Source organism: Lissotriton helveticus, chromosome 3_1, assembly GCF_964261635.1.
Source record: "Lissotriton helveticus chromosome 3_1, aLisHel1.1, whole genome shotgun sequence".
Classification (NCBI taxonomy): domain Eukaryota; kingdom Metazoa; phylum Chordata; class Amphibia; order Caudata; family Salamandridae; genus Lissotriton; species Lissotriton helveticus.
In genome coordinates this window covers 1,067,691,699-1,067,705,706 of record NC_136061.1, presented here as the reverse complement: position 1 = coordinate 1,067,705,706, position 14,008 = coordinate 1,067,691,699, and positions in this window count along the sequence as shown.

The window sequence follows — 14,008 nt, the reverse complement described above, 5'->3', positions numbered from 1 at the left end:
GTTGTTTTTGCATTAATTTACACGGGGCCTGCAATGGTTCCTCTACCAACCTGTCCTGCCATCTGCAAGGTTTACCAGCTGCGGTGATTGATCCAATTTTTAGACACCTTTCCAATGGAAGTTACCTCATGCTGAACGATCACAGCTGCTGTGGCATGTTGCCAGGTTTACCCTATCTAGTAACTGTGACAGCCAGGGTCAATTGCTGTATGCAAGTATTGTTTTCAAAAACCAAGACAGACGGGGAGGCGCCGTTATGTCCTTCACTGAACATCTCTTCTACACGAATTGATACTTTAAGCAGAATGAAAGCCATTCTTTTGCAAAAAACTGTGCCACTGACCTCGGCCAAAGAAACCTATGATCTGCAAGTCGCAAGGAATTCTGCAGAGATACATGCCCTATTAACTACAAACAGCCCTGTACATTTCTCAGAAATGTTAAGTCGTATCTTAAACATGTCTGATACGAGTGGTATTGTACATGTATTTAAGACAGTATTTTCTGGACTGTTAGCACCTTTTGAAGCAGTCCTAGAAATATTTCCAAACCGTGCACTCAGTGTTTGGCGGACTGCCTCTCATTTTGGGACTCGCTGCAAGGATACTATTTTTGCTCCTCCTGCTACGATATGGCAAGCCAATTCACCAGCAACACCCAGTACTCCATGGAGACATCTCTACTGGTGATGAAGTATCGTGAGCGCATTGTCCAAATTTTGGGATTAACTTGTTTAAGAGAATTAAATACCACATGGTTTCTGTAATTCAGACCAATTTGGCAAGATTGCATCTTACCTGTTCTACGCTGCCTGCTATACGTAGAAGAATGTGTGTTAGACTTATGTCTCACACTCCCATCAGTCATGCCAACAGATGTTGATACTTTTCTGGACCCGATAGCAGCCCATGCGCAGTGTTGTCCCCAGCGGCTACCAATTTTGGTGACGGCATTCATTGAGATCTCACAGATGCAAAATGCTGATGGTGAGGTACGAGAGGAAACAGGCACACAGGTATCATCCACTTCGAACATTGCTAATGCGACCAATGCTGTCGGCGATGCTTCACATCTATGCGTGGTTAATCTTCTAAACGAGGTAATCCAACTTTCACCTACAATGGTAGACAAATTCTTTACTGACTTATAAGATTTGAGGTTTTCTCCAAACAATAACACTGACTTTTGATTTGGCACACAGTGTTCTGAGAGACTCTGAATTCGACCTTCATTTTTTCAAAACAAAGTTCTAACTTTGTGACTCTTTTTTCCATGATTAACTTTTTTTTTTCCAAATTTGTATTTTTCTTTTTTTTGGCACAAAGTAATCTGCTTAAAGTAGAACTATTCATAGAGAACTAGAATTATTTGAAAAACTTCCAGAGATAATATTTGACCTTGTCCACATTCAAACAGTTTATGAAATCTGACATGGAATGCTTTCGGCACCTTTTTTCTGTATTTACAAGCCATTTCATGAATGTATATTTTCATGATTCATTCATTTAGCATCCGAATGTCAACTATATGCTTAGACTGAAACATTGCTTAAATGCGTACAGCACCATTTCATCTTTTATGTGTGCAACCAGTTCAAATGCATTTTTCTTTTGTATTTCGGGTGGGTTTTAACACATCATGTTTAGATATGTTTAACGTGTTTAGAACTTAGTTGAGGTCATACATAAGAAAGTGGAGTGGGTGGTGTATGGCGTTTTAGATTCCGAATGTATTTCCCCGATTCATGCCCTTATATTGGTACAATTTACGTTGCCATTATATAGGCATAGAAATCAAGCCCTTATTTAGGCATAGCCATGCAACCCAAATATAGGCTTGGCTACTTCCATCAGTTCACCAAACGTCACAACGATTTCTTGAAAAACCAGCTCATGCCGTTAGAGATGTCCCCTTGCTTGAATATTGATTTCTCCAAGAACTCATTTTGTTTTACAATGAACATCTATCCCTTAGGGGTTCATTCATGACGTTCATATGCCCGACTATATTACGTCAAACATGGCATTCCTAAACACCTTCAAGGTATAAATATACCTTACCTTGCTATGTTAAGCACGGCGGTTCGGAGCAGTTCGACAACCTACTTGCCCGACACAGCTCGCTACAGCAAGTGCCGAAGGAAGCCGACTCTCCAGCTGACGCACTGACCGGGAAGCTGCCCTCCTCTGCTGAGAAATCCATCTCCAGTGTTTATGACTCCCCTTGCAGGGTGTTGGGAAATCGAGTCCCGAGACAGAGATACCAGACCTCCTTCATTCTAAGGTATGGTGCTGATTAGAACCTAGAGAAAACTTTGGTAGATTCTTGGCAAAACTAAACCTATGCTATAACCATATTTACTTCTTCCCTCGTACTAGACCTAGGTTAGGTACATTGGGGTAGGCGTATTTTAGAAGCACCAGTTGAGTATTTTAGCTTGTGTTATTTATGTATGTATTCTTATATGGCTTAGAAACCATACAATGCATTACAGTATTATTTCATAATACTATTCTTGCTGTACGCATTATACTTTGCATACTGTATAATGATTGTAGTAGTTCACCTCTCTTGCATTAGAAAGAAGACTGTTCAATAAACCTTTTATTGAAAACGCCCATCTCACTATTTCTCTGCAACTCTGTAGAAACGAAGCATGCACGATTGACTGAGTGAAATACTTATCTATTGTTTCTACGACTCTGAAGATATTTTCCAGTCCTAGGGAAACAAAGTTGTCATGTTTATGCGGTTGTCAGAAACTAATCCCTTCTTGTGAATTCGAGAAAGTTTCTAGTGACCTCTGAGCTAGCTGGCACTCACAATTAAGTTTAGCATATTTGATAGAGATCTACTGACCTAAGTCCTACGTCAAATCTATAGGATATATTATTCCAATGTGCAGAGCCTATTGGGAATATAGGAACTACACTACAGGTTGAGGTAGGTACCATAGGCTAAATAGGGCTCCTTGTTTCCACGTCAGGGAAAGGAAGGACACCTTCTCAGATAGCCCCCGTTCACCCCCTCGGTAGCTTGGCACGAGCAGCAAGGCTTATCTTCAAGGCAAATGTGTAAAGTATTTACAACCACGCTCACAGCAACCCAATGATGACACCACAAATGGACTCCACACGAGTTTCATAACAATGAGTATACATTTATATAAAAAGATATACGATAAGACCACACGATATAAATCCAACATATGAGTATTTGTAATATTCATCCTGGCCGGTTGTTAGGCCAGGCAGCCCTTGTGAGTTCTGGCGATATTATTGAGCACTTCCAAATATTCCACTGTAGTCCTAATACAATGTTATGCAGTTGGTAATGCTAGAATCAGGCATTTTGCAATGTAAAAATAATGCAGTTCGTAATGCTAGAATCAAGCACTTTGCAAAGTAAAAGTAATGAAATGCATAACGCAACAATCAGGTAATTCGATATGCAGAAATAATGCAATGCGTAATACACTAATCAGGTAGTTTGTTATGCAGGAATAATGCAATGCGTAATACGCTAATCAGGTAGTTCGTTATGCAGAAACAATGCAATGCGTTATATGACAATCAGGTAGTTTGTTATGCAGAAATAATGCCATGCATAATACATTAATCAGCTAGTTCGTTATGCAGGAATAATGCAATGCATAATACACTAATCAGGTAGATTGTTATGCAGAAATGATGCAATGTGTAATACTACAATCAGGTACTTTGTTATGCAGAAATAATGCAATGCGTAATACACTCCAGCACCAATAATGATGCCTTAGGCAGTCTCTCCGCTACTCGTGCTGACTCTCAGTCACCCTCTGTCAACAGTTGCCTCCACACTGGTATGGTGTAACAAAAAGTGCACTTCCGCCCAGGTACTGCCACTCCCTTGGCAAGTACCGGCAGCGATACGAGCGGAAGCAGAAGCTGATGCTGCCGGAATGAGAGAGGCCAAGAGTGTCTGCCTCCGAGCCTGCACCCTGCCCCAGGCGTCAACACACATTACCTGGGGGGTGTGACCTCACTCTCCTCTCCTCTTCCAGCGACTTGATCCTCTGATGCAATCTTTGTGAATTCCGGGGAGTGGGACTCGGGCCCTCCCTCGACGGGGTTGGCTCGAGGTCCTGTTCTGGCAATGGCGGACTTGGGCCGGCAGCTCAGCTCCTCTGGGTCTTCTAGTCTGGGCTGCTGCTGTTACGAAGATCTCAGGCTGCCACAGGGCACACACACAGCTTTGCTGAGACTCACTTGAGCTGCAGGTGCACGATCACAGGACACTCCTCAAGAAGGTCTCAGGCTGCACAAAGCACATGCACACAGCGTTGCTGCGACTCAATTGAGCTCCGGGTGCACGATAACAAGGCAATCCTGATGAAGGTCTCAGGCTGCACAAAGCACACACACACACAGAGTCGCTGAGACTCTCCTGGAAAGTTTTGTGTTCCTGAGTTTCCGCAACAGGGAGCCAGCTCACCTTAGTTATACCCCTAAATGTCTTTGAAGTCTTTGTGTTCAGGGGGGCACTGACCCCTGTTCAAACCAGTTCCGGGTGCCCCCTGCCAGTGACACCTTCTTCCTTTGATTATTGGTGGTCTGGATTCTCAATCACTCAGCAGGAGATGGGACAATTGTTGTATGCCAGCAACTCAGGCCTCTTCAACTCTATGGGCTACTCTTCCCCCAACACTGCAGATGCAGGTCAGCCTGTTGCTGTCTCATCTCCTCCCCTGGATTAAGACATTCCACAGATCCTATCGCATTCAAATCCAGACAGTCAATCCACAACCAGGCAGAGACACACAGAAATGTTAGAACACAAAAACCAAGCCACTTCTAAAAGAGTGGCTTCGAAACACACAATAAAAAAAACACTTTCATAAAAAGATGTGCTATTACATTGTGAGTTCAGGCACACTAAACTTCATCTCTCCATCTTAAGCCTTTGGGAAGATAGGTTGGAAAACATATTAAACAGCCTCCCCATTCTATCCTATGGGCAAGATGGCCTTTCCACAGTGAAAAATGAAATGGAGATTATTTCACTGTCAGGACATGGTACACACCTTAGTACATGTCCTACCTTGCACATGCACTGCACCCTGCCCAGGGGATACCTTGGACCTACCATAGGGGTGTTTGATGTGCATAGAGAGGGAAGGGTACGGTCTGACAAGTGGGTGCACTTGTCAGAACAACATAGCAGTTTAAAAAACTGCGTGCAGGCACTGCAGTGTCAGGCCTGAGTTCTCGCTTTAAGGCTACTTGTGTGGGTGGCACAATTAGTGCTGCAGGCCCACTAGTAGCATTCGTATTACCAGCCCAGGCACACATAGTACACTTTACTAGGGACGTTTCTAGTAAGGCAAATATTCCAATCATGGACAACCAATTACCATTACACTTTATACAGGGAGCACTTGCACCTTGACACTGATCAGCAGTGGCAAAGTGCTCAAAGCATCTAAGTTGGCAACACCATGTCAGAAAAAAGGTCTGGGGGGAAGCAAAACGTTTAGGGAACTTTAACCAAAAAGGGCCAAGTCTAATATCCACACACCGGTTACATGACAAACCACATCTTTACACATAGAAAGGAGACAATCCTAGTTACTGCAGTCTTGCAACTTTCAACAACAGCGTCCATCTTGTAATGGCTATTTTCAATATATGAGCTGTAAATTAGGACTTTAACCCTGGAACATTATGTCCGCTGACATGACAGTACTAAGAATATACAACTATAGACCTGCCTGGTCTTCCTAGTTATGCATATCTCAGAAAAAGATCTTTCGGCACATTTGTGTGTCATGGGTAACATGTAGTTTTAGGTTGTGCTCGGTGGCATTCTTGGAATAGAGACAGTCTTTATATTATCCAGTGATAACAATCATGGTATCTTCTTTAGTGATTCTATACTGTTGGCTCTGGGAGCCAAGTCCTCTCTAATATGGGCTCTCTATTCGTTCCCTTACTCGGGTTTACATATGCCCTCTAGTGTATTCATTCACACTCATAGCTTGAAACACCTGTATCAAAGCGGGTCAACTATTAACGTAGCCCTTTTGCTCGCTTTGTAGCTTGTGGCCAACTGCAGTCACTATGGACTCTGGGGATCAAGTCCTCTCTAATCTGGGCTCTCAATACGTTCCCTAATAGTGTTAAATATGGCCAACAGTATATTCATATGCACTAGTAGCTTGAAATGACTGTATCAAAGCAGGGCAGCTCTAATGTGGCCCTCTTGCTTGCTTGGTAGCATACGGCCAACTTTAGACACTTAGGGGCCGATTATGATTGCGGTGAATCCGCATCCTCCGGGCCGGCGGAAGCCACCGCCGGCCCGGAGGATGCGGATTCACCGCTGCGGTGTTTGTTAAGACCCCCCTCCAGATTAGGATGGCTGGGGGGTCATCGGCGGACGGGGAGACCGTCCGCCGCTTTTCCGCCGCGGTTGCCTTCAGACCACGGTGGAAAAGCTCTAATATGGTGGCGGTGTCTATCAGACACCGCCAGCCATATTAGGATTAGCCTTGGGACATGCCTTTCCGCGGCGGCAATGCCGCCACGAAAAGGCATACGGTCTTTTCTCTGGGGGCCCGTTGCGGGCCCCCAGGGTGAAGGGGGGGTGGGGGTGCACATGAGGGGTACCTATGGTACCCCCCTGCATTTGCTTGCACAAAGCGGCAGGCACCGCGTGGGGCCTGCCGCTTTGTGCATGCAAATGCACTGCCTGCAGTTTTAACATTGCGGCGGGTGCTGCTTCAAGCAGCACCCGCCGCAATGTTAAAAATACAGGATGTGACCGCCAGGGTGGCGGTCACATCCTAATTCGCACGGAGGGACCACCGCTGCCCCTGCGGACGGTCCCTCCACCTCTGGGGTGGCGGACGGACGCAGGTCCGTCCGCCATCCTAATAGGCCCCTAAGTATCTGCAAATATCTCCGGATTGTTCTAGGGAACCCTATGGTAACCTAGTGGTTAAATGACTCTGTTGTGTCCTCGGCCAATAGCTTTTCTCTCTAATCAGTTAGATGAAAGTGTCTCAATTGTTATGTACGTAAATTCCATGTGTATGTGGTAAGTAGACACTAGCTTCTACAACCTGTAGTTAAACTCTCACCCTGTGAAAACCCATTTTTCTATACAATTACCGACATAATCATGTGCAAATGAAAAGGAATCATATAAAGACAATGTCCAAAGTGATAAGGAAGACTTATCTTCAAGGTGCTCTTATATCACGATGACGTGATCATGAACAAAAGGGTAGGTGACCTCTGTCAGCATCTCCTCCCAGGAGTAGGCCCCTTCCTTTCCTCCTGTATGAGAAAACAAAAAAACATAAAATCAGTCACATGATTAAATCACCAACAGCACACAGGCAATATCTTATAAGAGAACTGTACTATACAGTAGACATATATTGCATGACTACAACTAGAGGATGTGAGTAACCCCTCTAGTCTTGCTGCTACTCATTGAATCATAGGGGCTCATTATGATGGTGTAACAATCGCCACCGCCGAGCCGGTGGTGGCGACCGTTACGCCATCATAAAGAGTAATACCCCGGCCATAATAAAATGGCGGGGGTATCACGGAGGAGGCAAAGTGCGTCTGCTGCTTTTCCGCCGGTCGGCGGCCAGACAGACTTCAGCCACTAATATGGTGGCGTTGCCTAGCATGGAAAGGCTGGTGGGGATTTGATTTGAGGGTCTGTTGTGGGCCCCTGGGGGTGTGGGGGAGTGGGGGGGTGCACTTGGCGGGTACCCATGGTACCCCCCTCCAGTTCCATGCACAAGGTGGCAGGCACCGCACGGTGCCTGCCACGTTGTGCATGGGAATGTACAACATTAATTTGTCATTGCGGCTGGTGCTGCTGTAAGCAGCACCCGCCGCAATGTTTTGTATCGGTGAAGGGTTTAGATTAAGGACAGGAAGTAATGGCGCTCTGACATGTACGCAAAGAGTCCAGGATGAAGTTGAGAGTGCACGGTGCAGACAGGTCAGGGGGAACAAACCCAAACAAGAAACAACACCGGCGTGTGTGTAGGTCAAACCCACACAGTAAATATAGAACAAAGTCCTGCGCACCCGTATGAGGATAGTGGGTTTTAGTGTAAAAAACAAAATGTAAATAATTTTTCTAGAAGAAATTACGAAGGTCGACATCAGGAGTTTCATGAAGGAGGATTTATATATCAATAAAGGTCAATACAGAAAGAGACAAAGCAGCCGGCACGTGTTTCGTCAGAACGTGGTACAATTGTGACTCTTCAGAGCTGTAGGTTTGGCTAAGGGTCAGGAAATCACAAAACCGGTGATAATTCCGGTGATAATTCCGACCCGGTTGCGGCACAGGTTTCGATCAAAGGAAAAAAACAGGAAAGTTGAATACAAACATCCCCAGCGTCCCTAAGTTAGAGAGACACAACGGCAAAGGACGGGTACGTCCGTAGCGGGTGGAGATCTATGCTCCGGAATCCGGCGTGTTGGATTCTCGTTGTATATTCCAAGGTACTAAATATACAATGAGAATCCAACACACCGGATTCCTGAGCGCAGATCTCCACCCACTACGGACGTACCCGTCCTTTGCTGTCGTGTCTACATTCCTACAATCCTTAAGATTGAGTTGGCCTCTCACCAAGTTTGAGGCCAATAACCCTTGTGGAGACTGCATAACCTGAACCCCTGTGCACCATGTATATTTGCAAGTGCATATGCTTGTTGCTGATCCCCAACTTAGTTCACTGGGCTGTCGATAGCCCCAACCTCTGTGCACATTTCCTACAAAAGACTTTGGCCTCCTTGCATTCTGTGCTCTGCAAGCTGTGTTTTGTGATACTGCTAGAGGTCCCCTTGCAACTCCTGAGTGACACTCCTGATTTTCTTGGGCTCCCCTGGTTTCTCCGGGCCTACCCTGACTCCCCTAGCTGTGAGTCCTTTGATCCTTGCTGGGCCAGACCGTAACCCTTCTCGACCTTCTCTGTGGGTTACCATTGCCAAGGCTTGTTGGTGCTCCCGCTGGACCCCAACCCCTCAGCACTAAGCCTGAAGGCTGCTCTCCACAGCTACCACTTGGATAGCTTCCTAAGGTTATCTTTGACCCATTAAATCACCATAAGGGTTGTTTGGACTGGTGCAAGGTGCCCACTTTATTTAATGGACATCATATATCAGGCCAACTTCTCACAATGGTGAGCAGCGGTTGGGATTCAAGCCTGCATTTTTTTACCAGATAAATCTTTGTATTGATTAACTGAAAACCACTTAGTACCAGGTACATATAATGCTAGCTTAGAATAAGTAAGTTCTTACCCCTTTCTCCAACCTCAGAGAGTTTACTTTCCACTAAGTTAGGTAGGTGCAACACCTCACCACACTTAGTATGTCTTCTAAAGGAGATGCCAGTGGCTCTCTGCCCTCTAGATACAGTGAGCTTTCCTTCCAAGAATTGAAAGTTCTGTGTGCCTCTAGAAAGCTGAAGACAGGGAGAACTGCAAACACCCACCGCCTCATAGAGACCGTAGTGCTTGATGATCTTAGGAAGACCCCTGGGTCAGATAAACAGGAGAAAGAGGGAGGGGCAGGGAATGAGGAAAGTTCAGGAGGTGACACCTTTCATGACCTAGACTCAAACCTTGGCCAGGAGGAACAGAAGGCACAGAATCAGGACTAGGAAGACGTTGTGGATAGTGCCATTAAGGCTCTGGAAGGCTGGTTGCTTGGTAGCAAAGTGAATTATTTCAAGGAATTGTATAGTTTGATTATAAAGGATCAGATCCTTAATAATTCCCAAAATCAGTTGCTGCACCAATACCTGGTTGACTCTAATGTGACTTTTCCCCAAGAATTGGGAAAGAATAAAGATAGGTGGGTCAGAACCAGGGTGAAGCAGACAAACCAGAACAATGGTGGTGACCAAAAGAAGCAGGATGGTAATTCTTCATATAAGGTCGGGGACAAAGGTAAAGATGACAAGTCTTCATCAGGGCCTCAAAAACCTGCATCTGGGGGTGTCGGGGGGGGACTCACAATCCTACAAAGGGAAAGGCAAAAATAAACGTTACTTATGTAAAGAAAAGACCAATTGGACAAAATATGCCAATTGTCCAAAGGCCAAGGATTCAACTCCAACCACCACTACCCCTAAGGCAGCTGCTCCCCCTAGTACAGTTTCAAGTGGTGGTACAGGGAACAAGGGAATGGTAGGGTTAACCTTGGACTTTGAGATGGGTTCTGGCCTAGTCAGAACTCCAGCTTTACTTGTCTGTGATGGTGGCATGGATATTGCCACCTTATTTGTCAGTCCCAGTAACCTGGGAAAATACAGACAACAGCCTTTGATTAATGGTATGAAGGCCATGACATACAGCGACACATGTGCAAGTGTCACTATGATGACAAAAGATCTTGTTGACCCTGAACAGATCATACTTGGTGAGATGTACCAAGTGACCAATGCTAACAATGTCAGGACTGATCATTCCTTGGCACTTGTTATTTTAAGCTGGGGATAGGTAACTGGCACAAAGAGAGTTGTGATTAGCTCAGACCTTCCAGTGGAATGCTTATTGGGCAATGATTTGGAATTAAGGACTCATGCGGCAAGGCTGAGCATCTCTGCAGAGGTGTTTGCTGTGACCAGGCCATTGTTAAGGATTCAGCCTGAATAACCATTGGCATCATGGGTATGCGTTTTCTTGTTATGCCCTTGTAAAGAATTCCTAGACATCCTAATGTTTATTGTGCAGAATTATTCATGATGTCTTACCCACCTCGTGATACTTTTTGGTTCCTTGTAGGTATCAGTGTTTGTTTTGCTCTTATTGTCAGCCCGGTATTTTGATTGCTGCTATAAATGGTATGTGCACACACGTGGGCCCGGTGTTTAAACTGTAGACAACAGAACACGTGCGGAGCGCTAGGCTCAATAAGACGCTCACGCGCTGTCATCTATAAAAACCCCACCCCGCTGCCAAACGGTGCTTCCCTTTGTCGCGTTCACAGTTAGAACTCCTGGTCCTGTTTGCAAGTCCGCTCCTCTTCTTCTGCTTCCCGGCTGCATCCTCAGATTTCCTCTGTCCCCAGTCCTTCCGGAGGTTCTTCCGACACCTTCCTGGATCGTTGCCCCTCCCGACAGCTTTTCTTTAAACCTGCAGAGAGAGAAGAATAAAGCACAAGGTTTCTGCAACGCTGCAATCGGTAATTCTCCGTAGAGCTGAATCTAAACTAGAAAGATACCGGTAAGCGTTTCTTGTCATTTTTAAACACTCTTGTGCATCTTGAATATTTTAATGATAAACATTGTAAATTACAACGCGTCTGGAAACAAAGGATCAAGAGACTTTTGCAGAAACTCCTGCGATATGAAAGACGATTACTCGGTGCTCTTTAAGACATTTTGAGGAACAAAAAGAGAACTTGTTCTAGCGTTCTGATAAATGTTTATATAGCAATTATTTCTGCTAAACACAAGTAGCAGTGTAGCACTTCCTGATTTAAGGGAGTTATTTGGTGCATGAAAAGTGCATATATATATATATATATATATTGTCCTGTATTGTTTTCTTTTTTTTATTTCCTATTTTTTTATTTGATTTCAGAACCACTTCAGAAAGTCGTCCCTGAGCAGTAAGGTATCACTAAAAATTCAACAGTTTTAATTAACACGACTAACCATCAAACTTCAAGTATGCAGTAATACATATGTTGATTAATGTTGTTAAGAATTATTTTCTTTGCATATTTAAAGCTTTCCTAAAGGACGTAAAGGTTATCATCCTTTGAAGTGTGCGCATGAGCCCTCTCAAAATAGGTAGGCATACATCAGAACCTTTTGATGCTTACCTAAGTTATTTGCATAGTTCAATATAGCTATATTGTTGTCCTCTTATACAGATCATAAGGAGAGAGAGCTCAGAGTCACTTCCTGTTGAGAAAACACAACACGGTTAACTGAAGAAGACATAGTCCAGTGTTTTGTCTTGTTTTTTCATTCTACTTCCCCTTTCCCCCAGGAATCATTCAGACTGACAGGAATTATTGCAATTTTGTTGGTTTGATTGGTTCATGGAGGATTTTGGAACATGCAGCACCAAGGAGGATACAATCGGAGACTCGGGAGGTCCTGGTGAATGACGTTGTGACAGAAAGCAAAGCCACACACAACTCTCCCTTGTTTACTTTTTGGCTCTGAACCTGAAATCATGGATACTGAACAATTAACACAGTTAGTTCACAAATTAAATGAGGAGATGCAGGAATTGCGGGTTGAGAATCAGAGTTTAAGACAGGAATTAAAGAGAACTAGAGCAGGTTTTACAAACTGGAGGGATCAGTTAGGTAAGACTGAAAAGCCTGTTCTCTCTCCCCCAACGTTCGGTTCTGCAGTCTTTCCTTCCAGGAATGCTTCAGGCCAAACCACTGAACAGCAATTGCAGGTTAATGTTATTACCCCCAGTCCGGCCCCCCCTTGCCAATCCAGAAAGATTGACGGGAGACAGCAGTCACTATTCGACTTTCATGAGTCAGTGTCACTTACATTTTATGTGTAAACCCCAGGTGTTTACTACTGATACATCTAAAGTAACCTTTATAATTTCATACTTGGGAGGCGTAGCAGCCAATTGGGCCATGCCTCTGGTTGAATCTAACGATCCCCTATTGCATAATTTAGTGAACTTTAACGCAACCATGTCTAGTCTTTTCGCTAAACATGTCTTTATTCAAGCTTCTGAACCTCCGTCAAGGAACCAAGGATTTGGTTAACCTATGTAACAACCGTTAATAGATTTTTAGCTGAGACTCATTAGCCGGAAGATAAAAGAATATTATTATTTTATAGAGGCCTTAGAGAGGATCTGAAGGATTCTTTAGCACATATTGTTAATTTGCCTGAAGAATATACTGAGTTTTTATACTTGGTAGTTAAATTAGATCATAGACTGGGAGAACGAAAAATTGAAAGACCCAGAGGGGATATCAGACATTTGCATTTCAAATCAGATAAGAAAGAAACTGAGGAAAAGGATAAGAATTCAAATGTAGAACCTATGCAAATTGGTGGCCTGAGAGGGCCATTATCCTTAGAAGAGAAGGAGCGAAGACACAAAGGAAACCTTTGCCTGTACTGTGGAAAATCAGGACATTTGGCAAGGGAATGCCCGGTAAAACCCACAAAGAAGAAAATATTAGCTGTAGACAATGATTCTTCTAAAAAAGAGGAAATCTAAATTTCTCGGGGAAAGTACAGATCGTTTACCCGAGAGATAATGACACAAAGATCTCCCACTATGCAACCAATGTGATTAACCGTACCCCTAGACACTTCACTGTACGGCTAACTTTCATTCTAACCAATCAATAAAGACACAGTATACCTGTTGTTTCAAATTCAGGAGCTACCGGCAACTTTTTTGACCTAGTGTTTGCCAGACGCTTACATATAACTCAAATTCCCAAAAAAGAACCAGAGCCAGTTCGGGCTGTTGATGGGTCAGCTTTGTCTTCTGGCCTAATCAGATTTCACACAGTCCCTTTAACTATAGTAGCAGACATTGGGCACACGGAGAATGTTGTATTTGATCTCATTGACACTCCAACATTTGGGGTAATTCTTGGAGTTCCATGGTTGGAGCTTCATAACCCAAAAATTGACTGGGTTAAGTGCAAAGTGACCTTGGATTCATCTTATCGTCGGGTTCATTGTTATCAAGAGACTAAAGTCCCAGTGATGCCTCTTTTTTTGTGCTGCTTTGAATCAACAACCCTCCTGTAGCCCTGAAGAATATCAAGAATATTTGGATGTTTTTGATCCAATTAAGGCAACTAGTTTACTGCCACACAGAGTCTACGATTGTAGAATAGACTTAATTCCTGGAGCCACTTTACCCTGTATCAGGATTCATGTTCTTACAGAGCCAGAAAATCAATACTTAAGATCATACCTGGATGAATTATTGGAAATAGGTTTCATTCGCCATTCAACTTCGCCAGTCTCTTCG